At 37.6% G+C, this 12545-nt stretch overlaps 1 protein-coding gene across 2 annotated transcripts in view; it reads right to left on the minus strand.

Moving 5' to 3' along the window:
• LOC111159681 (ELKS/RAB6-interacting/CAST family member 1) overlaps positions 1–12545 on the minus strand; it is a 510890-nt gene that overhangs the window by 468702 nt on the left and 29643 nt on the right. The gene's annotated exons all lie outside the window — the stretch shown is intronic.

Raw genomic sequence — 12545 nt, forward strand, 5'->3', positions numbered from 1 at the left:
AGTTGTTATTTCTCCTCTTTCATTTCTGGTTTTGTTTACTTGCGTCTTCCTTTTTTTTTTTTTTTTTTTTCTCTTTTTAAATGAATCTGGCTAGAGGTTTACCTATTTCGTTGATTTTTTTCAAAGAACCAGCTCCTGGTTTCATTTATCTGTTCTATATTTTTTAATTTCTATACCATTTATTCCTGCACCAATCTTTTATTTTTTTCTTCCTTCTGCTGGTTTGGGATTTTGTTGTTCTTTTTCTAGCTCCTTTAGATGTAAGCTTAAATTGTTTATTTGAGATTTTTTTGCTTCTTGAGATAGGCCTATATTGCTACAAACTTCCCTCTTAGAACTGCTTTTGCTGTATCCCCAAAGGTTTTGGACCACTGTGCTTCATTTCCCTTTGTTTCCATGTAATTTTTAATTTCTTTGATTTCTTGGTCGACCCTTTCATTGTTTAGTAGCATGTTATTTAGTCTCGATGTATTTGTGCTCTTTCCAGATTTTTTCTTCCGGTTGATTTCTGGTTTCACAGCATTGTGGTCAGAAAAGAGGCATGGTATGACTCTAATCTTTTAAAATCTGTTTAGACTTGTTTTGTCAATGTTCCATGTGCACTTGAAAAGAATGTGTATTCTGTTTTAGGATGGAATGTTCTAAATATATGTTAGATCTATCTGATACAGTGTGTCATTCAAAGCCACCATTTCCCTGTTGATTTTTTTATTTATTTTTTTTTGGAATCTCTACAACCAACACGGGGCTTGAAGTCACAACCCCAAGATCAAGAGTCGCATGCTCCCCTACCGTGCCAGCCAGATCCCCCCCCTTGATTTTGTATGGATGATCTGTCCATTGATGTAACTGGGATGTTAAAAAGTCCCCTGCTATTATTGTATTACTATCAATTAGTTCTTTTATGTTTGTTATTAACTCTTTTATGTATTTGTTCCCATGCTGGATACATACATTTCTACAATTGTTGTATTTTTGTCTGCTTTATTATTATATAGTGTCCTTCTTAGTCTTTTGTTACAACCTTAGTTTTAAGGTCTATTTATTCCAATATAAGTATTCTATCCCGGCTTTCTTTGGACATTTGTATGTTAAATATTTCTCCAACCCCTCATTTCAATCTGCAGGTGTCTTTAGGTCTAAAATGAATCTCTTGCAAACAGCATATAGATGAATCTTGGTTTTTTGACCCACCCTGTTACCCTATGTCTTTTGATTTAGTCCATTCCCATTCAAAGTAATTGTTGATAGATATGTATTTATTGCCATTTTGCTATTTGTTTTGTGGTTGTTTTTGTAGTTTTCCTCTGATCCTTTCTTCTCTTGCTCTCTTTCATGGTTTGTTGGCTTTCTTTAGTGATTTACTTGGATTCCTTTCTCCTTATTTTTTGCATATCTATTACTGGGTTTTGATTTGTGGTTACCATTAGGTTTGCATACAACATTTTATGCACGTAGCAGTCTAAAATAACTTGATGGTCACTTAAGTTTGAACCCATTCCTTACTCCTCTCCCACCCCATGTTTTAAATATATGGTGTCATATTTTATATACTTTTGTGAATCCCTTGACTGATTTTTACAGATGTCTTATTTTTACTGTTTTTATGTTTCATACTTTCCATACTCCCACTTGTGGTCTTTCTTTTCTACTCAGAATCCCCTTTAATAATTCTTTTAGGGCTGGTTTAGTGGTCATGAACTCCTTTAGTTTTTGTCTGAGAAACTCATTATATCTCCTTTTACTCTGAATGATAACCCTGATGGAAAGAGTATTCTTGGCTGCAGATTCTTCCCTCTCAGCATTTTGAATAGATCATGCCATTTCTGCCCCTTTCTCTCTTCTCCTGAGATCCCTATACTGCAAATATTATGCTTGATGGAGTCACTGAGTTCTCTAAGTCTGTTCTCATTTTGCAGTTTTTTTCCCCTCATTTCCTCAGCTTGATTACTTTCCATTACTCTGTCTTCCAGGTCATTAATTTGTTCCTCTGCTTCCATTTATTTATTTATTTAGCCTGCTATTTATTCCATCAAGTATATTTTTAATTTCAATTATTGTATTCATCTCTGATTTGTTATTTTTCTCTCTCTCTTATAAAGGTCTCACTGATGTCCTCTACTCTTCTCTCAAGTCCACTGAATGATCTTTATAATCATTACTTAAAATTCTCCCTCACATATATTACTTATCTGTTTCACTTGGGTCTCTTGCTGTGACTTTATCCTATTCTTTCATCTGAGACATATTACCCTGTCTCCTCATTTTGCCTAACTCTGTTTCTGTGTGTTAGGAAAGTTAGCTAGATCCCCTGCTCTTGAAAGGAGTGGGCAGGCACACACTTTTAATAAGGTGGTGCTGATCCTCTTCCACAGGGGATACATAGCTGCTACTGAGATTGGGTCAGATCGGACCACTCCCGGAAGGGCGTACACAGAATGGGGTACAGCTTTAAGAAAATATGAGCGTCCTCTGCAGGAGGTCAAAAGACGTAGTGTGGGCAAGGTTTGCGCAGGTCTTCTCTGGGAGTGGACCCACAGCACCAGGACTGACACAGGCCTACCTGGTGGGGAGTAGTGTAAGCAAATTAGGCAGTGAATTAGCACTGAACTAGTTTAGCAGGCGGCTATGTGAATATGCTGGGGGTGGAGGAAGGAAACTGTGCCTGTCAGTTCCTTTCTTCTTAGAGAAGTCCCTCAGCAAACTGAGTTTAGTAACTAACTTCCCCTCCCTCCCACATATCCCAAGCATTTTTCAAACTGCTGCTTCCAAGCAGTATCTCTAAGGGCTATTTGTCGTGCTACCTCTTTAAGAGTTGGGACTCAGGGGAACCTGGGTGGCTCACACGTTAAGCTAAGCAATCAGACTCTTGATTTCGACTCAGGTCATGATCTCAAGGTCATGAGAACAAGCCCAACATCAGGCTTCATACTCAACATGCTTAAGATTATCTCTCTCCTCTGTCCCTCCCTCCCACCCTGCTCACACACATCTCTCTCCCTGCCCCCCAAAAAAGAAAAAAAAAGTGGGGACTCAGCCTCCTATCGCCCTCCTTCTCCTGGAGGTGAGCCTGCTAATTTTTTAAAGTTACAGGCTTAAAGTCCTGCTGGTTGTTAAGAACTCATGAAATGTCCCCCTCTGATCATCAAAGCCAAATGTATTGGGGATTCACCTTCACTATGCAGGCTCCCTATGCTATGCTCCCTATGCTAGTGTGTTCCCTGCCTCTCTCCACATCCACAGTTCCCTCCCTCCAGGGGTCAGACCCACAGGTTTAGCTTTTCACTGAATCCTTGACCTTCCTACGCTCTTCAATGTGGCCTGTTCTCTACATTTAGTTGTGGAGTTTGTTTGGCCAGTCTTCAGGTTGTTTTCTGGATCATTTACACCAAAGTATTACCTAGTTGTATGCATGGGACAAGGTGAGTTTAGGGTCCTCATACTCTGCTATCTTCCCGAGGTCAAAAATAAGAACATTTCAATGAGATGTTTACAAAGGAATATAAGGAATATTTAAGGACTTCAGTAAACCTAAATTATTTCATATTTGTTCCTAATATAGACTTAAGCAAAAGAAAATTTGAATTCCAATCTATAGACCAGCACCACAGACACATGAAACCCCCAGCAACTCAAGACCAGCACTTTACCCTAGGAGGAAAAACTAACTCCTAACCTATTTCAATACCAAAAGAAAAACACAGATTCTGAGAGGAAAAAATCTGGCCACCCTGGTAGATCTCCCCATCAATAACAAAAGCTAGTAATTAACATGAATGAGTCTACTTCAGACAGCTTTAAAGATAAGGCAGCAGTGATGAAAAATAAACTTAACCAAATATTGAAGAATGAAAGAAAAAATACTAAAGTATAATCCCTCACTGATGGAAAAAATATTTTTAGTAGCTACTACATACCAGGCATTATGTTCGTTGCTAAAGACAATGGTAGGTAGGCATAATAAACACGATCTATGTCCACATAAAAATAGATAAGATAGTCATTAATCAAAATACACACACAATACACACAATTATACCTGCAAACAGGGATAAAAGCTACAAATTCAAGGAAGAGAATACATAACAAAAAGACCTAACCTACCCTGGGAGGGCCTCAAAAAGTTCACCCAAAAAACGTGATTTGGGGACTAAATGAGATCTGAAGAGTAAGTTAACTTCCATTAGCTATTTAAAGAAATGACACTTACTCTCTTGAAGAGAGGACAACATACAAGAAGAATCTAAAGGAGGAGGTATGACACATAATGAGAATTAAGAAGGAGATGGCAGCACCAAGAACTTAAAGGAAGTGTGGCAGGAGTTTTACCAGACTTTAAAGGGCAGCAGGGGGCCACTGAAAAGTTCTGAGTGCAGTATTATTACCATCATCATCACTAATATATCAAGCGCTTACCACACGCCAAGCGCATATTATACCATTAAATTACAATCACAGGCAGTAAGTATTATTAGAACCATTTTACAGGTGAGAAAACTAAGCTTTGAAGACTGAGCAACGTGACAAAGGTCATATAATTAGTGAGTGTGAAACCAGGACTCAAACATCACTAAAAGTTAAAACATTAGGGGGAAGGAAAAAGACGAAAAAACTGGCAGATCGTTGCAATAATCTAAGCTAAGATGATGACCAGACTATGATGGTAGTGGCAATGGGGGTGGAAAAATAGATGGCTTAGAGAAATACTCAAGAGGGGGGATTTGACTGACCAGGTGGAAAATGAGGGAGTGAAGGAATCAAGGAAGATTCTAAAGTTTCTGACTTGGGTACCTGGGTGGCTCAGTTGGTTGCATCTGCCTTCAGCCCAGGTCATGATCCTGGGGTCCTGGGACAGAGTCCCATAAAGGGCTCCCCACTCAGTGGGGAGTCTGCTTCTCCCTCTACCCGTTCCCCCCGCTCATGACCTCTCTCTCTCTTTCTCTCTCTTATGCTCGTTCTCTCTCAATTGAATAAATAAAATCTTTTAAAAAAATAAAAAAATAATAAGGTTTCTGACTTAAACACCCTGGACAAGTGGTGGTACCATTGATAAAAATGGGAAAATAGGACAGACAAGAATTAAGGGAAAATCATGAGCTGAATTTAAGAAGCCGTTGAGATATTGATAAAAGGTTTCAAGAGAGCAAACTGAATATGTGGGTCTGGAGCCTGAAGAAATGACATGAGCCAAAGACACACATGTGGAAGTTTTGATAGACAGATGTCAACTGAAGCCACAATAGTGAATATGCATCCCTAAGAAAAGAGAGTAAGACAGAATATTCAAACGACTAAGTCTACATTAAATGGCAGGTACAGTAGGAGAGGCAAAGGAGACAAGAGGAGCAGCCAAAAAAATGGGGGAGAAATCAAGAAAACACACTGTCACAGAAACTTAAAGACGTGACAGGGGTGCCTATGTGGCTCAGCCAGTTAAGCATCTGCCTTCAACTCAGGTCATAATCTCAGGGTCCTGGGATAGAGCCCCACATCGGGCTCCCTGCTCAGTGGGGAGCCTGCTTCTCCCTCTCCCTCTGCCTCTCTCCCCAGCTCATGCTCTCTCTTTTAAAAAAAAAAAAAAAGGTAGCAGCAGCAGAAGCGATAGGACCTGTGAAAAAGAAAAACCACAGGCCCAAAATGGAGTCACTTAGGGCTAGGTCAAGTCACCAAACCAGGACTTAACACCTAACTGCAGTTTCCACCTCCCCCTAAAATGTATTCTTAACCCATCAGCTAGGAACATTCAGGTCAGCACCAATGAGGTAATCTGTCATGTGGGCAATCTCTGTCCTCTGCCAAAGGAAGATGAGGAAATGCATCTAGTAAGACTCCCTGCCTATCCCTAAAGGAAAGGTGAGGATACCTAAAACAGTCCTTTCTTTTCTTTTGCTAAATGAGACACCCATTTCTAAAATGCTTTTACTTTATACAGTTCCCAGAGTTTGCCTCTACTCGTTAGATGGGATATTGCCTGAAATTCATGAATTAATTAATAAAGCCAATTTAGATCTTTAAAATTCACTTGGTTGAATTTTGCTATTTAAAAGACCCCTTCTCTAGGTAAAGGGGAAAACACAGACCAAGAAAGATCTGGCACTGTGTTTAATTCTTAGTTTCATTAGGATGACTTTAGCGAATTTAGTTAAATACTCTGAACCTTAATTTATTAATCTATACTATGAACATAATGAAATTTAACTTGCAGGATTACTGTAATTAGCAGTAATAGAGAGAGCATCTGTCACATTGCAAGTTATCAATAAATAGTAACTACTATTTATAGTTGTTTGTAAAATCAAGAAGTTGGTGGGTGGCTTATCAAACCAGACTCTGTGAAGTCCTAGGGATTCTAGAGATCATCTTCAGGAAATGCCTGGCAGAAGAATACTGGGAGAGGTGGACAGTCACATTCTTGTCTCAATCAGAACAGCTCTGCCTTCTTTATTTTACTGCTTAAGATAAGTTTTGTTTATATCAGAATAATATTTGTTTGAAAAAAAGTGTCTGCAACTTTTAAAATTTTTCAAAATTCACTGACTGGATTATCTCAATAGTGCCTTCATTTGGATTCTAATCTCTAATTCCTCTTCAAAAGTAAAATCTGTGAGAAAAGAACAAAACAACACATCTGATAACATAATCCCAATATGAAACTTACAATTTATGAAAATTACTTTGTTAGAATAATGGTTAAAAATCAACTAGCTGTTTCTCTACTGAAAAATGGAATTTTTTTTTTTTTTTAAGTAAGCTCTACACCCAGTGTGGGGGTTGAGGAACTGTCCTTCAAAAGTAGGAGAGAAAATTAGTGGCCAGAGACAATACACAAAGCCCATGTTATCTATAAATCCTTAAAATACACACTTAAAATGGAATCTTTATATGACATGCCAAAGCCTGGAAAACCAAAAGTTTTATTACCACAAATTTCAATAAGCCAATGTCCTATCAACAAATATTTCCTAACTTGTAGTATAAGCACAAATAAACAACCTTTCAGAAGTCACTTCCTTTCATAGCAAATCTTCCAAATTCATTCTGATGTTCCTCATTATTAGGTTAGTTGTTAAAATGAAGACAACTATTGATCCACCGTGTGGATCCTACATAACTGCTCAAAATGTCCTTCACAAGCTAGGTCATAAGAATCCCAACAGCAATTCAAAAGCATACAATTTCGAAACACATTAAAAGACAGACAAGATTAAAGCCTTCAAAAAGAAATACAACCTGTCTGATTATGTGCTGATTGAGCTGTCACCGAAAATTCCTACTAGTAGGGAAGTAAAAAAGACAGCCAGTGTCTGGGACACAAAATCTGCAAGGCTCTATAAAACCTTTGTCCCATTTTACAACAAAGTACAAGGACGTGTGTAACTCAGAGTTTCTCAAACTAGGTGTCCCTGAGAATTTTCAGTTGCACCAGAGAAGCAAGTGCTCTACAGAGTAAACTAAAGAGTATGTGGGATAATTGCCTCAGAGAGGACCAGACATGATGATGACATGAAAAATAATTAATGATAAATAATTAACAGCAAAAGAAAAAGGTATTAAAAGAAAGTTTTTACAGGTACTAATTTCAGAGGTACCTGGGTGGCTTACTCAGTTAGGCATCCGACTTTTTATTTTAGCTCAGGTCATGATCTCAGGGTCCTGAGATCAAGCCCCAAGAAGGGCTCTGTGCTGGCCATGGAGCCTACTTAATCTCTCCCTGTGCCCCTCTCCCCCTAGAAAAAAAAAGTTACTAATTTCAAAAATAAAAAGCTGCAAGACTTCTTTTGGTGCTCTAGCCAAGTGTTTTCCTTCGCACAGGCAAATCTAAAAGAAACCAGAAGTAATCTGAGTATATTAACCAACCTTATTTTCCGTGAAAAAAAAAAAGCCCTATGCGATTTTAATGAAGTTTAACTCTTCAGTGTTCATGCAGTTGCCATCTTAAGGGAACAAACAACAAAACTGCTGATTCTAAGGCTATGATGCTCTGATGGCAGTAATGGCACTGACTGCAGCGCAGTTAACACCGTATTCTCAAACCCAAAGATTATAAGAAATAACAATGAACACCAAACTGCAGGAGTAATAAAAGCTCAGTTATCTCTAAGCATTTGAGTGAAGAAACTTATTACGGTTAGGCACAAAATCAGCACCTGCAACAAAACATTTAGGAGGATGAGAAGTCCGAAATGAAGAAAAGCCACTGATATGCTGAAGAACTGAGTTAATAAAATGTAGAAGTATTTCCTTATTCAATCAATTAAAACCTTAGGTTCTTTCATTATACCCACAGTACAAAGAAAAAGCAAATAAATATATGTATGTATTAATAAGGGACACTATGCACTAGGACAGAAATAACACCTCAGCTTTGTAATATTTAAAACTCACTGTGTTAGCAATTTTAAGCTCAGAATTTTGTTTGTGTTGATAAAACAAACTTTATAGTTTGTGGTATAACATTCAGACATACTGGGGAGGGAGAGGGCCTCAGCAGAGACAGGACACAGTCACATATAGATTGATAAAATATGCAAATATATTAAGGATAATGATAGCCAAGTTCCTTACTCTAAGAAAGGGATTTACAGAAACAGAAATTAAAAAAAAAAAAAAAAAAGAACCAGAATGAATCCTGTGGTGTTGGGACTGGGAGCTCATGCTTCTCAGTGTACAGAGACAAATATATTTATGCACACACACATACAGAAATACCTTAGCTCTGTCCACTGAGATGGACTGGGACCAGTAAAGTCTCAAGAGCAACAAGTGCACCTCAAGTTCAGATCTTGGCTTCTAAATATTTCCCACTAAAAGGAACCAAGGCTCCTTAAAAGAATGGCTGATTGTAGGCTGAAGCATAGAAAGTTCAAGGTGAGTCTGGAATCTTGTGTTATGCCAGAAAGACAGTGCTCAAAGAATAATGGAAACATGTCAAACAGATACAGGAACTAGACTCAATGGACTACAACTGCCCAATTCTGGGACAAACCGAGCATCAAAATAATAAAGGATGTATACAACCTAAATGATGAGGAAGAGCTACTTACCTAAGTCACAAAGTATCTCCTCGCAAAATATTTATTACAAAGGGAAAGAATAACTGCACAGCAGAGAAGCCTGACAGTCATGACCTTAACTGAGTGGTGAGCAAAGAGATTATCATCAGTAATGGGACAAATGAAAATCATGTGCCACCTGAAAGGATGCAACGACAGGAACAAAACAACTTCTGTGCTATTCATTCCAATGATATACAACCTGAATATAGCATGAGGAAACCATGAGACAAATCTAAACTGTAATCTATAAAATTATGGGTCTATAATCTTTAGGTGTCAAGGTCATAAAAGACAAAGACTAAGCAACAGCCCTAAACTGAAAGACATGCAGCCTGTGATTCTAAACTGAATCTTTTCCTATAAGGATCATCATTAGGACTACTGATGAGATCTAAGCGGGGTCTGAGGAGGAGATGGTAGCAATGTATTAATGTTTTTGCGAACTTGATTATACTAACATTTTGTAGGAGCGAATCCTTCTTTGTCAACTTTTCTCTAAGTTTGAGGTTGTGTTTTTTTATTACTCAAAAATATGATAGGAACAAAACTCCAAAATAGAAAAAAATTTGGGCGGGTCTGGAGGGATGGGATAACTGGTTGATGGACATTAAGGAGGGCATGTGATAGAATGAGCACTGGGTATTATATAAGACTGATGAATCACTCAACTCTATATCTAAAGCTAATAATATATGTTAATTAATTGAATTTAAATACATTTTTTAAAAGTAAAAAATTTTAAAAAAAGAAAAGAAAAATTTTTTACAAATTACACAGCAGTAACCTTGACAAGAAATGTGCATGACTTATGGGACACTTAAGTGGCTCAGTTGGTCAAGTGTCTTTCTTTGGCTCAGATCATGATCCCAGGGTCCTGCGATAGAGTCCCCCATTGGGCTCCCTGCTCAGCAAGGAGCCTGCTTCTCCCACTCACTCTGCCTCCCACTCCTCCTGCTTGTGCTCTCTCTTTCTATGTCAAATAAATAAATAAATAAATAAAAGAAATAAAATCTTAAAAAAAAAAAAAAAGCAACTCTCTTGTAAATCCTTTGAGCCTCCTTGATCAACATATTCAATTTTTCAGCAATCTAACACAGGAAAGTATCAGAAATGTGAAAATCCATTAACAAATATGGCCAAAACAGTATTACATATAACAAAAAATTTGAAAAACCTTAAACGTCTAACAACAGAAGAATGGCTAAAAGTTCAACAATTTTATGTAGTCATTTAAAATAACACTCCTGAAGAATATTTACTAACATAGGGGGAATGTTCATCTCATACTAAATTTTAAAAAGTTAACAGAGTCTATGTGTATACACACACATAGACAAATAGACACACTAAGTATACTCCCAACTGGATACGTCTATGACAAATGGAACTACAAGAGTTTTCTTTCCTACATATATTTATATACTAAGATGTTTTACCATATGTATTTTACTACTTTTTTATTTATTTATTTTTTTAGATTTTATTTATTCATTTGACAGAGAGAGACACAGCGAGAGAGGGAACACAAGCGGGAGGAAGTGGGAGAGGGAGAAGCAGGCTTGCCACAGGGCAGGGAGCCCGATGCAGGGCTCAATCCCAGGACCCTGAGATCACGACCTGAGCTGAAGGCAGCCACTTAACCAACTGAGCCACCCAGGTGCCCCAGTATTTTACTACTTTTGTAATGAGAAATAAAGGTTATAAAAATGACTAGAAATTACTATATGATCTACCCTGCTCAGAGAAGCAACACTGGTAAAATATAAAGTCTGCTTCCTGAAGATGACACAATTGTGCTTTATAAAAGAAATTAAACACATATTCTTATTGAAGAATATAAGATCAATATTCTTAACAGTACTACTCTGATAATGTCTTTCCACATATGCCAAAGTCAGTCTCTTGGGAATAAACTTAGTCAAGAAACTTTAATTACAACCACGTGCACATTTAGTAAGCTAAATGTTTACTACAGTTAGTACACTAAAACTAAAAAATTTGCTGACCCTTCAAATATACACTAATGAGGGACATTTAAAAGCTATCTTAACCGGGCTGCCTGGCTGGCTCAGTTGGAGGAACATGTGACTCTTGATCTTGAGGTTGTGAGTTCAAGCTCCATGTTGGTGTTCAGATTACTTACTTACTTTCAACTTAAAAAAAAAAAAAAAAAAAAAAAAAAAAAAAAAAACTATATTAAGCAATACTTTTCCTTGAGATTTGGCCTATATGGAAAATCTGCTTCTCCACCTGGTGCTTCTCCACCTATGTGAAAATCCCTTCTCCACCTAGTGTCATCAAGTTTCTAACCAAGTTCAAAATTCACAAAAGTGTAAAACTTCGCAAATAACCTGGTCTATATATATAAAAGTTTCTTTCGGCAATCTAAATGTCATTTCTAGACTCAAGTAAAACTCTCACTTAAGCCATATACACAGAGTTTACAGATACATACAGTAACAAAGAAACTGTAAAATCATCTTATGCTCTAACAAAGCCCTAGTAAGAGTTTGTGCCTATCATTCAGAAACTCTGAAGTCACTGCTTGACATTTCAAACAAGACTATAATAAGATCTTTGAAATGAAAATGTCAAGCTAACACAACCAGCTATGGCAATTACTCTAAAAAGCAGCAGCTAAAATGGAATACAGTCAAAGTGGCAAACTCCAAAGGACACACATACAGGCTGTTTTGCCATAAAGTGTGTTTTTATATAATGTATTGGCTCCTACATAATCATGATAAATAGAGAACTATCATCACATCAAAGTTGTGTTGATTCATAAGTAATTTCTCCTAGGCAAAGAAACAACAAAGGGCAGAAGCAGAATTACAGCCTTCAGTGGAAAGGAAAATGCCCTCAGCTTGGCTGTTGCATAAACAGGAATCCTTTCAGCTCTATTTTAGGAAAATTAAAAATGAGCACCTGCAGCCAAGGCACTCCCTTCCTACAGGAGCACACCCCTAAGCACTCACGGCTCTCTGTTCAAGACAGGCTGCATTTCCTCTTGGGCTCAGAACTCCACTTCCATCTGCATTGTCTCAGCAATGCAAGCAAACATTTCTACTCTATTATTGTTATGAATTTTCAGTATCTGTTGGAGCAACCTCCAGCCAAAATAACCTGCCATCCTGGAGCTATTCAAGTTATCTCCTGAGGTACCATTTATTATTTCTGTTAACTGTTATAGTAACAAAGTTGCATATATTTTGAGAGTCTCCCCCAAACCCTCACCTTCCTATAGGGAAATCTTACATATCTGCATTGTCTCAGCAATGCAAGCAAACATTTCTACTCTATTATTGTTATGAATTTTCAGTATCTGTTGGAGCAACCTCCAGCCAAAATAACCTGCCATCCTGGAGCTATTCAAGTTATCTCCTGAGGTACCATTTATTATTTCTGTTAACTGTTATAGTAACAAAGTTGCATATATTTTGAGAGTCTCCCCCAAACCCTCACCTTCCTATAGGGAAATCTTACATA

Source organism: Enhydra lutris, unplaced genomic scaffold (genome assembly GCF_002288905.1).
Source record: "Enhydra lutris kenyoni isolate GAN:26980312 unplaced genomic scaffold, ASM228890v2 scaffoldscaffold69, whole genome shotgun sequence".
NCBI classification, from domain to species: Eukaryota; Metazoa; Chordata; class Mammalia; order Carnivora; family Mustelidae; genus Enhydra; species Enhydra lutris.